The sequence below is a fragment of the Cebus imitator genome, unplaced genomic scaffold (assembly GCF_001604975.1).
Source record: "Cebus imitator isolate Cc_AM_T3 unplaced genomic scaffold, Cebus_imitator-1.0 Scaffold496, whole genome shotgun sequence".
NCBI lineage: Eukaryota > Metazoa > Chordata > Mammalia > Primates > Cebidae > Cebus > Cebus imitator.
Window position 1 is genome coordinate 1,148,847 of NW_016107811.1, and position 14,176 is coordinate 1,163,022.

At 35.9% G+C, this 14,176-nt stretch overlaps 1 protein-coding gene and 1 non-coding gene across 2 annotated transcripts in view; one reads left to right on the forward strand and one right to left on the reverse strand.

The window, feature by feature from the left end:
• The window catches only part of PIAS1 (protein inhibitor of activated STAT 1), a 140,480-nt gene that overhangs the window by 51,836 nt on the left and 74,468 nt on the right, over positions 1-14,176 (reverse strand). The gene's annotated exons all lie outside the window — the stretch shown is intronic.
• LOC119468808 lies at positions 10,552-10,692 on the forward strand. Its single transcript, XR_005197580.1, has one exon. It is a non-coding gene; the product is annotated as a U4 spliceosomal RNA (small nuclear RNA).

Below are 14,176 nucleotides of genomic sequence, written 5' to 3' on the forward strand. Positions count from 1 at the left end.
TTCTTAAGAGACAGGGTCTTGCTGTGTTGCCCAGGCTGGAGTACAATGGCAACATTAAAGCTCAGCACAAAGTCAAACCCCTGGGCTCAAAGCGATCCTCCTGCCCCAGACTTCTGAGTAGGTAGGACTACAGGTACGCATCACCACATCCATTGGCTTTTAATACACGTTAGATAACATTTTTTAAAAACAGTGGTTAATACCCCTTTTGCTCACTAATGAGTCCTCAGTGGTTGGCACAAAGAAGCACTGAATACTATTTATTTATTGAATGAGTAAAGGAGTACAAAAATTTAATAAATACCAGATTAAACTGTTTATACTACTTTTCCAGGGCAATTTTCTATAACAAAATGATCACTAAGACTTATTATTAAGAAACTCCCGGCCTCTGGGCCACTTAAGGCCTGTGCTGAGTAAGCAACTGAAGTTGGCTGTTTCAATCTCTTGCTTAAACTGAGTTTGATCATACTTGCAAGGAACACTTTCTTTACAACTACCAACCAAATTGCAGTTACGTCATGTCAAAAAGTCAATACAAACGTTATCATTAAGAGAAAGAAATAGAAAGGAGCAATGTTGATCTAGAATTCCATCGCAACATGAGTATCTTTTAAAGGCTAGATTTGCTTTCTGCTTTATGTGTTCTGGGATGGTTTTTTCTTAAAGAATTTATCTTCAAGGAGTAGTCACTAACAGAGAAAGCTGTCTTAATTGTGAAGCATCAACCTGGCAATGTCAGTAACTAAGGCCCAGAATGTAGACAAACAGCAAATATTTTCCTCTGTCAGGCAACGCAAGTAACTAACTCCTTTGCTTCTTAGAGGATGTATCTCTACCAAGATTTTAGTCCAGTAGACTTAGCCTAGTTTAAATCTTTGGCTCCATTTTTAAAAAGTGCTAAAATAATTTCTCAAGTCCAAAAATTCGTATTACTCTCTATGCAAAATGTCAGATGCATTTTAGAATACATGACTACAGCAAGTTTTGGATATATATGGGTTTAGAAAAAGAAGATATAACTTAAAAAATGAGGCTATTTCTTATATCACAAATAAAAATCAGTTTTCTTACTTAACAGCCCCTACACTTCCATCTCCTTTTCTGTAGACATTGTAATGCTCATGGGGTTGCTACTATTTATCTAAAAGAGCACCTTTCACACTCTGGTTTTTGGGCTTGATTGTTGTTACAAATGCCAGCGAGGTCTTTATAGTTTTGGTTTTAAATAAAACTGTCTAAAACCTTTCTGAAAGTGATGTAAGCTACCAAGAGCCCTTTCAGAAAAAATCTGGACAAAAAGAATTATAGAATCTTCATAATGAAAGGAGTCTTACAAAATCATCCAAAACAACGACCTCCAATGTTGGGGGTATGCATCTCCATGGGTACAAAAGACAAGCCACAGGGATACAGAAAAAAGTATCTATCTGCAAAGCTGAAGTTTTATAAAGATGAGATTTTTACATAAAACCTAAAATCTAATTTATAAAAAACTAAAATGTTATATAAAATCTGAATCTCTCTAAACTTTTACCTTTCCTACAGGTTTAAAAATTTAACAAATAATAAGTATACACACTAATGGCATACACAGTGATGTTTTGATACATACAGTATATAGAGATCAGATCAAGGGAATTAGCATATACATCATCCAAAATGTTTATCATTTCTTTGTACTGGGAATGTCCTATATGTTTTATAACATATATGAGTACAACAGTTTATGTATAAACTATATAGACAGTGTGTATAAGTACTTTGCTAAGAGGCACTTATGATCAAATAAGTTCGCAGATCATTGATCTACAGAGTTCAACCTTCCTTTCAACCTTTCCATTCATTCTTTGTTTGAACCCTTTTACACATGTGGGAGATGTGGCCTTTACTTTGTCAGGCAGAAGATGGCTTGGTGATGAACAGTTTAATTCTAAGAAAGTTTGCAGCCCAATAGAAGAGTAGTAGAATGTTGTAGAAAGGGATGAGATTACACAGACCTAGATTCCAAACCGGTTTTACCACTTATGTGTCATGTGATCTTGGGTATTCATTCACTCTGAATCTTGTTCTTCCAATATTTAAATACACAAACATATACACACCCTCATATGGTTATTTTGAAGAATGTAAATGAAGTAACATTGAAAACAACCAATAATTTCCTTTTCTTCTCACTTTCCTCTTTACCACTATATTCAGTCAAAATATATGAAGCTGTAACTTCCACCCACTGATGCCACACAGCACTGAACTAATGTCACCATCCAGTGACAGCCATTCTTCAAGTATTTGAAGAGACTTAATATGCCCCTCCCTTCCCACTGACTCTTCCCACAGTATTTCAGTAAAGATTTCAAAATTACCGTCTGAATCTTCCTCCTCCAGATGCACCCCAGATTGTTACACCCTTATTAAAGTGATAGAACTGGCTGGGCGCGGTGGCTCACGCCTGTAATCCTAGCACTTTGGGAGGTCAAGGCGGACAGATAACCTAAGGTCAAAAGTTTGAGACCAGCCTGGCCAACCTGGTGAAACCCCATCTCTAACAACAACAACAAAAAAATTAGCTGGGTGTGGTGGCAGGCACCTATAATCCCAGCTACCTGGGAGGCTGAGGCAGGAGAGTCGCTTGAGTTTGGGAGGCGGAGGTTGCAGTGAGCTGAGTTCACTCCAGGCTGGGCAACAAGTGCAAAACTCCGTCTCAAAACAATAATAATAAATAAAGTGACAGAATTGGACAGCACTGTCATAGCATGTATTATTTGTTCAAAGTATGTGTTACCCTTCTGCATCGGCCTATCCCAATGGGAGGATAATATCCAGGGCAATGGACATTATCCTTGGCCAAATAAATAGAAGTGGAAGTGTACCACTTCCAAGCAGTTCTTTAAGAGCAACCCTATGGTTTTACTATCTTTTTTTCCCCTCTGCCTTGATCACAGAGCAAACAGAACATATAGCAAAGCCACAATCTGCAACTAGTAAGTAACATAAGTGGGAAAGAAGCTTTATTTCTGTGGTTCTTTTTTAGAGAAACAGGGTCTGCTCTGTTGCCTATGCTAGAGTACAGTGGCATGATCATAGCTCACTACAGCCTCAAACTCCTGTGCTCAAGCAATCCTCTTGCCTCAGTCTCTACAGTAGCTGGCACTACAACAGTGTGTGCCACCATGCTCGGCTAATTTTTATTTATTTTTTATTCTGTAGAGATGAGGTCTTGCTATGTTGCCCAGGCTGAACCGGAAGGCCTGGCCTCAAGAATCCTCCTACCTTGGCCTCCCAAAGTCCTGGGATTACATGCCCAAATCTTCTTTGGTTGTTTCTAATAGCTGATAGCTGAGATCTAAGGTTGCTTGTAAATTGACCAATATATTATTCCAGATGTGATGTCGGTATAATGTTATTTTTATTATGTACTTTCTAGTATTTTTAATCCATACAATAATCATGAAGACAATGTTATCAGACCATTTTTAGATGAAGAAACTGAGGTTCAGAGCAACTACTAACTTGTCAGGGCTTTGTATGTGTAAGTAGAAGAATCAGAAATGGAACTCAACCTGCACATCTCTGGTCTCAAAGTCCATGTTCCTCTCATAACAAGTTAATTAGCTGTCTTGATCTGGGGGCTGTACTTATACCAGTGCAGCCTAGCATTACACTGGATCACAGAAAATCGAAAAGGAATTACCTATTATCCTTCTTATCATAACTGCTTATCACTTTTATCTATTTCCTTCCAGTCATTCTTGTATCAAACTATAGATAGAATATGAAAGCTTGCTCCCTTTTAACATTTTCAATTGCAGTCTCTATTACCATTTTTAATTATTGTATTCTGTCAGGGGACATATGAACATTTTAATTACTCACTTTCATTTCTAATTTTTCATTATTTGAAACAACTCTGTGAATATCTTTGGGTTTAAAGGTTTGTTTTTTGGAAGAGAAGGCAGGTTATTATTTTCTCTAGATCAATTCCCAGAAGTGAGATTTCAAGGTCAAAAAGTATGTAGATTTTTATGAATCTTGGCACATCACAAGAGTGCTTTTCAAATGGTTGTTTTATATATAAGACCATCAGCAATTTATGCATCTAATAATTACACTCTACTCTGCCTAGCATGGGAGTTGCTGCGAATTTAATGAATGGATCCTGGTGAGTAGTTTAATTCACATCTAAAATATTTCCGTTTTTTTTACTTGTTGAATTCCCCATTTAGCTAATTGTTCAATCTTGTCCTATGCCTTTTTATATATTTGCATAATAGTTTCATATACAAGAATATTAAAACCTTGGAAATTTGCTACAGGTATTTCCTCCAGTAGGCTACTTTTTTTATTCATTTGGGCTACATTTTTAGATGACATAAAAGATTTTTACGTGGTCTAATCTGTCAACCATCTCCTTTTAAATTCTTCTGCTAATTCTAAACTTAGCTGTTTCTTTGCTTAAATTCAATAAATATACAATTAATTTTTTTGGCTTGTTTCTATGTAATTATTTAATCTATCTGGAATTTATTTTGGTCCGTATTTTAAAAATCTAAATGTCAGTACTCCAAATTGCTTACAGTTACATTAACACCATTTGTTAAATAAACTTTCCCTTTCCTATGGATATATGTGCTTCTTTTATCATATATTAAATCCTTATGTCCTGTCATTCTGGGCCACGTTCCCAATGATCGTTTTTATCCTGGTGCTGGTACTTGCAGCTCCATTATGCTTTATTATCTTACAGTTCAGGTTTTCTCTACCCATTTTTTTCAGAACTTTAACAAAGACTCAAATATTTATTTATCTAGATGAATTTCCAAATCTTTTCGTTATGATTTTTAAAGCCCAAAAGTATTTTGAGTAGAATTAAAATAAACCTATGAATTTATTTTAAGAGCTGATATATCTACATCTTTAACCTTCCTGTCTTGGACTACTGCACTTATGTATATTTATTCATAACTTCAAGGTTTTATTTCTATCATAGATTAGTTACATTGTTCCCATTAATGTCATTCTTATGCAAAGTATCTACCAATAGAAGAATGATTAAATAAACATTCATAGAATACTCTAAAACCAAAGAAAGAATGAAGATGATTTCTATGTGTTGGTATGGGAATGATCTCTCTAAGATATATCAGTAAGTGACAACAGCTACTTTTGTTTAGAGAAAGGAAGAATACATAAAGCTACTGGCTTAAAAAGAAAAAAAAGAAAAGAAAATCAGAAGGATAAACTGAAATTAATTAAACATGATTACTTATGAGAGACAGAGAATGGGATAAGAAATAGGAAGAATTTTAATATAATTTTCTAGTTAATTTTTACTTTTAAATCAAATTCAAAAGATAAAATTAAGCAAAAATGAGTATTTCTAACATTTTAATATGTATGATATTTTGAAAGGACTCTCATTTTGGCTGTTATTCAAAGTGGTTATTACAGAAGAGCCAATTCCTTAGGATCTGCAGATAAACCTTCCATTAACCACAAGTAAGGAAAATTTTATCTTCCTTTCTAACATTTACACCTCTAGCTCTAATGCATGTCTTACTATATAGGCCAGAACTTTAAAAAGAATGTCTGTAGGTCCTCCAGGATTCTTTCTTTGCCCTAAAATTTGATGTACCTTTAACCCTGTACTTTTTAAACTATCACCTGCAAAGTTGCTTCAAAATGGCATGCTTGGGAGTTTAGTCCCCAGTGGGAATAATTCTGATGCACATCCATTATTAGAAACTACATCTAGGATTCCTTCTTTTTTCTTTCTTTCTTTCTTTTTTTGGTCTTTTCTTTTCCTTTCTTTCCCCTCCCTCTCTTCCTTCCCTCCTGTATTCTTTCTTTTTTCCTTTTTCTCTCTGTCTCTCTCTTTCACTCTCTCTTTGGTCTTGAACTCCCGAACTCAGAAAATCCACCTGCCTTGCCTTCCCAAAGTGCTGGGATTACAGATATAAGCCACCACGTCCAGCCTAGGATTTTTTTTTTTTTAAATTTAACTAATAAAGACCCAGCAATTCCACTTCTAGGTATTTACCCAAAAGACTTGAAATCATTATGTCAAACAGATGTCTACACTCCCATGTTAACTGCAGCACTATTAAAAATACCAAGTATGGAATCAGCCTAAGTGTTCATCAACAGATAAACTGATATAGAAAATGTGGTTTTACATATATATATATATATATATATATATATATGACACACACACACACACACACAACAGAAAAGTATTCAGCCTTAAAAAAGGTAGAAATTCTGTCATTTGTGACAATCATGAATGGAATTAGAGAATATTATGCTAAGTGAAATTAGCCAAATACAGAAAGACAAATACCACATGCTCTCACATGTGGAATCTAAAACAATCAAACTCATAGAAACAAAAAGTAGAATGGTGGTTACTAGAGGCTCTGGTTACCAGATGCAGTTAGAAGATGGGAGAAATAATTTTTTTTAAAGATCTCATTGCACAACACAGTGAATATAACTAGTAACATTTCAAAATTGCTAACAGTAAATTTCAAATGTTCTCATCACCCAAAAAATGTAAAACCTTTATGGAAATTGATATATTAATAAGCTTGATACACATTAATTGATTTATTCATTTCACATGGTATTCAAAGATCGTAACATCATTCTGTGCCCCATATATACACCTATAATTTTTCAATAAATAAACATAAAGCTATCTCTGTCGACTATAAAGATTCCTTATAATGTTAAAAATACTTTATTTCTTTTTAAAAAAATTATTAATGGGCATTTAATTTTATAAAACCTTTTAAAGTTTCTATTTAAGCTCCAAATAAGCTAATGGACTCTTGGAGTCAGAATTCCAGGTGCTTACCCCAGTTCCGTCATTCAGTAATTATGTTACCTTGAGCAAAATGACCTTTCCATGCTTCAGTTTCTTCATCTAGGTAATATAACCCCAGAGAAACCTTAGAATTATTTTGATAACTAAATAAATTAAAATCTAAAAGCACTTATAACAGTGCCTACCTAACCCAAAGTAAGCAATCAATAAACGTTAGCTATTATTAAAACTGATGAATTGTTTTTTTAAAGATCAGTCAACTATACTTTATTTTATTCTAATACAGGGCTACAGATTCCCTCAATGTGCAATATTTATATATACTCTATAAGTACTAGGACTGCTTCATCTGGATACTCAAAGTTGACAGCTTATAATTTTAATATTACAGTTACGTTGTAGAGTTTTCATTCTTTTTTTAAAAAAATTATACATTAAGTTCTGGGTACATGTGCAGAATGAGCAGGTTTGTTACACAGGTATACACATGCCATGGTGGTTTGCTGCACCCATCAACCTGTCATCTACATTAGGTATTTCTCCTTATGCTAGCCCTTCCCTTCCTTCCCTTGCCCCTCATCCCCTGACAGGCCCTGGTGTGTGATGTTCCCCTCCCTGTGTCCATGTGTTCTCATTGTTCAACTCCCACTATGAGTGAGAACATGCAGTCTTTGGTTTTCTGTTCTTGCATTAGTTTGCTGAGAATGATGCTTTCCAGCTTTATCCACATCCCTGCAAAGGACATGAAACCATCCTTTTTGTATGGCTGCATAGTATTCCATGGTGTAAATGTGCCACATTTTCTTTATCCAGTCTATCACTGATGGGCATTTGGGTTGGTTCCAAGTCTTTGCTATTGTGAACAGTACCGCACTGAACATACGTGTGCTTGTGTCTTTATAGTAGAATGGTTTATAATCCTTTGGGTATATACCCAGTAATGGGATTGCTGGATCATATGGTATTTCTTGAACTCCTGACCTCAGGTGATCTGCCTGCCTTGGCCTCCAAAGTGCTTGGATTACAGGCGTGAGCCACTACGCCTGGCCTTCAAATGGTATTTCTAGTTCTAGATCCTTGAGGAATTGCCATACTGTCTTCCACAATGGTTGAACTGATTTACACTCCCACCAAGATTGTAAAAGCGTTCCTATTTCTCCACATCCTCTCCAGCATCTGTTGTTTCCTGACTTTTTAATGATTACCATCCTAACTGGAGGGAGATAGTATCTCACTGTGGCTTTGATTTGCATTTCTCTAATGACCAGTGATGATGAGCTTTTTTTTATGTTTGTTGGCTGCACAAATATGTTCTTTTGAGAAGTGTCTGTTCATATCCTTCATCCACTTTTTGATGGGGTTGTTTTTCCCTTGTAAATTTGTTTAAGTTCTTTGTAGAATCTGGATATTAGCCCTTTGTCAGATGAACAGACTGCAAAAATATTCTCCCATTTTTTAGGTTGCCTGTTCACTCTGATGATAGTTTCTTTTGCTGTGCAGAAGCTGTTTACTTTAATTAGATCCCATTTGTCAATTTTGGCTTTTGTTGCCATTGCTTTTGGTGTTTTGGTCATGTAGACAGCGAGCCAAATCAGGAGTGAGCTGCCATTCACAATTGCTACAAGGAGAATAAAATAACCAGGAACACAACTTACAAGGGATATGAAGGACCTCTTCAAGAAGAACTACAAACCACTGCTCAAGGAAATAAGAGAGGACACAAACAAATGGAAAAACATTCCATGCTCATGGATAGGAAGAATCAATATCATGAATATGGCCAAACTACCCAAAGTAGTTTAAAAATTCAATGCGATCCTCATCAAGCTACCATTGACTTACTTCGCAGAATTAGAAAAAAACTACTTTAAATTTCATATGGAACCAAAAGAGCCCACATAGCCAAGACAATCCCAAGAAAAAAGAACAAGGCTAGAGGCATCAGGCTACCTGACTTTATACTACAAGGTTACAGTAACCAAAACAGCATGGTACTAGTACCAAAACAGATACATAGACCAAAGAAACAGAACAGAGGCCTCAGAAATAACACCACACATCTACAACCATCTGATCTTTGACAAACATGACAAAAACAAGGAATGAGGAAAGGATTTCCTATTTAATAAATGGTGCTGGGAAAACTGGCTAACCATATGCAGAAAACTGAAATTGGACCCCTTCCTTACACCTTATACAAAAATTAACTCAAGATGGATTAAAGACTTAAATGTAAGACCTAAAACTGTAAAAACCCTAGAAGAAAACCTAGGCAATATCATTCAGGACATAGCCATGGCCAAAGATTTCATGGCTTAATATCTTTCTTAATACTGAAACACTTAGGAATTCTGAATAGAGAATATAACTCTATTTTAGTCCAGTAGATTTGGCCTAATCTAAATCTTATTATTCCTTCAATATTGTGATAAATTCTACAAGTTATTTTATTTATTTATTTTGAGATGGAGTTTCACTCTTGTTGCCCAGGCTGTAGTGCAATGGCACAATCTTGGCTCACCACAACCTCTGCCTCCCAGGTTCAAGCAATTCTCCTGCCTCAGCCTCCCAAGTAGCTAGGATTACAGGCATGTGCCACCATGCCCAGCTAATTTTGTGTTTTTAGTAGAAACCAGGTTTCTCCATGTTGGTCAGGCTGGTCTTGAACTCCTGACCTCAGGTGATCCGCCCACCTTGGCCTCTCAAAGTGCTGGGATTACAGGTGTGAGCCACCACACCTGGCTTACCAGTTAACACTTTAAGGAACACAACTATATTCAAAAAGTGAAATTGAATGATAGCTTTTTTTTTTTTTGTTACCTTTGTTTCTTTGTATTTCTCTTTTACTTGCTTACTTTTCAAAAACTGAGAATATTCTGTAGTATACAGAAATTGTCTATTCCTCCAAAAAAGTTCTGATGAATTTACCAGCAAATGTATCAAACCCGGAAATTTTTTTTCAAAAAGTACTTCTTTGATAATATTCCCAAATTATCAGTATATTACATTTTATACATTATTTTTACTGCATATACATTAAAATAAACATTTGGAATGTTTAATGTATTTGGAAACTTCACTGACCTTTCTGAAATTTATTAGCATAACTGTGTTAATATATGTCTCCTAATGTTTACATACTTATATTCCTTCTATGTGATTTAAATCTACTTTCTATGGTTAATTTTGTTTAATCAGATCTGGAAGAAGCTTATGTATTTTGCCTCTTTCATGAACCTTTTACTTTTTAGGTTTATTTATTAATCCCATCTTTTTTCCTATTTTCCTTTCTTAAAAAATCTTTTTTAAATTTTTGTGAGTACACAGGTGTATATATTTATGGGGTATGAGAGATGTTTTGATACAGGCATGCAATGTGTAATAATCTATTTTTTTCTAGTTTCATATGATGAAATATTGCTTTTCTCCCCTCAAAATGAACATAGCTTTTTTATTTCCAATTACAAAAAATATGCAAGACTCACTGTCAAAAAAAATTAAAACACGAGACTACAAAATAAAAGTCTACCCCATAATCTTGCTGCTTCCCTACAGGAAGAAAACCCCTGATCATTATGAAAAATTTGGTATACAACTATAGGGACTCATAAGCATACATAAATCTCTGTGTGTGTGTGTGTGTGTGTGTGTGTGTGTGTGTGTGTGTGTGTGTAAATACAATTATTTTGCAATCTGCTTTTTCATTAAGATTTTAAGTTTTCAGTTTTGCGCAGTGGCAGTATCGTAGCCAATGAGGTTTATCCAAGGCACAATTATTGCTAACTGAAAACTTTTCCCAATACCCTGCCATGACGACTTGAAATATAGTTGTCACTGGCAATTTTTGACAGTCTCTACGGAGACTGGGAAAAAAAAGATTTTAAGTTTTGAGGACATGCTTTCATTTCAACATATACATAAATTCTCTAATCCACTTCAACATCTGCAAAGTATCCACTACACATATACAATTTTAATTTTATCCTTAATATATTTTTCCTCCTACTTCCATATTTCTTAAATTTTATACTAAATTCTTGGTTCTTCATCTTTTTAAATGATAAAAGCATGCAGTGTTTCTTTCTTTTGGCTTCTCATTAATGCCTTATTCTCATAATCTATTTTTTTAATGTCATTTTAAAAATCTTTGTTTTGGCATACTCACAGTAATAACTTTTAAAGTTTCTGCTATTTTGAATTAGATATATTTATGGTCAAGTATATATATATATATATATATATATGAAGCTTTATAAATATTACAGACACTTGAAAAATAACTGGGCCAGGTGTAATAGCTCCGGTCTGTCAACCAGTGCTTTGGATGGCTGAGGCAGAAGGATCGCTTGAGGACAGGAGTTTGAGACCAGCCCAGGCAACATACTGAGACACTGTCTCTACAAAAAATAACTTTAAAAAATCAGCCAGGCATGGTGGTTGAGTGCCCATAGTCCTAGCTTCTCAGGAGGGTAAAGTGGGAAGAACTGCTTGGGCCCCACAGTTCAAGGTTACAGTGAAAAATGACTGTGTACCACTGCATTCCAGCCAGAGTGACAGAAAAATAAACGTAATCATAAACTGTATCCTCTAATATTTATAAGATACAAAAGGTAAGAAATACATGTTAATGTAACACATTATATATTAAGTTTTTTTTCCTGTTTGTTTTACCATTGGTTACTGCTATTTATCCATGTCATTTTAGTTTTCCAAGAGAAAAAAAAATTATTGTTTCTATTTTAGATTTTCATTATCAATGTTTATTTTTTCTAACATTTCACTTATTTATTACACATTCTGTGACTGCTTCTCAAGTATGTCCTCTGTTCTAGTAATTTGATTTTCTACAATACTATTTGCCACTTCTGATGAAGACAATTTTGGCTACTGCATCCCTGTTTGCTGGAATGCAAACAGAAACAGACCCTCTAGAGAAATTCATTCTCAATTCCTAAACCACTGAGAAAGGTTATTATGTCTAACGGAATTTGGAATGTTTTAACAGATGATGTTCTAATACAAAACAATCATATTTTTAGAATCTGTTGCTTTTTCTCACTTGTTCCAATTTTTTTTTTTTGAACAGAATTCTCAAATCCAGCTGTACATTAAAATAACTTGGAGAACTAAAACCACACCCTACTAACAACCAATCCCACTAATTGTGAGATCCATATATGGTATTTCTTAAAGATTTTCCAGGTTGGCCAGGTGCAGTGGCTCATACCTGTAATCCCAGCACTTTGGGAAGCCAAGGCAGGTGGATCGCTTAAGCCCAGGAGTTCGAGACCAGCCTGGGCAATGTGTTGAAACTCTGTCCCTACTAAAAATAAAAAAACTGGCTAGTCAGGGTGGCGTACACCTGTAGTCCAACATACTCAGGGGGCTGACACAGAAGGATCACCTGAGCCTTTGGAGGTTGAGACTGCAATGAGCTGTGACTGGACCACTGCATTCTAGTATGGGCGACAAAGACCCTATCTCAAAAAAAGAAAAAAAAAAAAAAGCCTCTTTTTAAAATTTAAAAATACTGTTTTCCAAGAGATTCTAAATCAGCAGCCATATTTGCAAATTCCCATTCTAGACTGCTAAGATGAAATGCCTAAACAAAAGATCTAAAAGAAAAAAAGGCCAGGTGTGGTAATCCTAGCACTTCGGGAAGCTAAGGTGGGCAGATCACTTGAGGAGTTCGACACCAGCCTGGCCAAGATGAGGGTGAAACCCCTATCTCTACTAAAAACATAAAAAAATTAGCTGGGCGTCGTAGCATGCACCTGTAATATCAGCTACTCAGGAGGTGGGGGCAGGAGAATCACTTGAATCCAGGAGGCGGAGGTTGCAGTGAGCTGAGATTGCACCACTGCACTCCAGCCTGGGCAACGGAGTGAGACTCCATCTCAATAAATAAATAAATGAATAAAATAAAAGAAAAAGAAAATGAAAATTAATTAGTCTTGGTAGAAACTGCTAGCTTAGCACATTATCTACTTTTACTCTATGCCAAAATTCCAATAAAAGGTCAGTGAAGATTTTTCTTTGTTTGCTTTTTTTTTGGCTTTGTGTTGTAAAAGAATAAAACCAATAGTATGGGGAGAAAGGGATAGGAGAGCAACAAAAAGTGTAGAAACTGGAAAGCAAATATACGAGTGGTAACAAAGTTACCAAAGAAAAACATGGCATAAACTAGTAGTGAAGCTGAGTGAAACAGGAGCACTGATCTAATTTATAATGCAAAATACCTCTACAAGTGGGGTTAAAAGAAGACAGCTAAAATAAGGGGAATTTCTTAAAAACCTGCTTAGGAAGTAACCAGATCCCCCAGGTCAATTTATCCTCTAGGCAGCTGGGCAACTGCCCTTCCTTCATCCTGCGAAAGTCAGATAGAAGTGCTCAAAAAGAGAAATTCAAAACTAGAACTGGGTCCATGGACTTTGAGGGCATACTCAGGTTTAAAAAATGTCCGGGCACAGTGTCTCACACCTGTAATCCCAGCACTTTGGGAGGCCAAGGTGGGCGGATCATGAGGTCAAGAGTTTGAGACCAGCCTGGCCAACACAGTAAAATCCCATCTCTACTAAACATACAAAATTTGGCCAGGCATGGTGGCACACGCCTATAGTCCCAGCTACTAGGGAGGGTGAGGCAGGAGAATCAGTTGAACCTGGGAGACAGAGGTTGCAGTGAGCTGATGTTGCGCCACTGTATTCCAGCTTCGGTGATGGAACAAGACTTCGTCTCAAAAAATAAATAAATAAAAAATGAACAGACATGCTAACATGACCAAGTATCAGAGGAAAGCCTTTAACGTGGAATAATAGAGACCAAAATGACAATCAATCAATCAATCAATAAAGGTTGCCGGAAACAGGCAGAGATTATGCAGGAATTAGAAAAACTTCCCAAGACTTTTTTTAGCTATCATTTATAACCAACGGTGCAACTATAAAACAATTAACCAAGGCCAGGTACGATGGTTCATGCCTCTAATTCTAGCATTTTGGGATGCGGCGGCAGGCTGATCACTTGAGGTCAGGCCAAAATGGAGAAACTTCGCCTCTACTAAAAATACAAAAATTAGCTGGGTGTGGTGGGACACGCCTGCAATCCCAGCTCCTCGGGAGACTGAGGCATAAGAACTGCTTGAATCCAGATGGAAGATTCAGTTAGCCAAGACCATGCCACTGCACTCCAGCCTGGGCAACAGAGTAAGACCTTGCCTGAAAACCAAACCAAACCAAAATTAACTAGTTACTGTTATTTAAGAAAGAAAGAAAAAGAAAAAGAAAAAGAAGAGGAAAGAAAGAAAGAAAGAGAGAGAGAGAGAGAGAGAGAGAGAAAGGAAGGAAG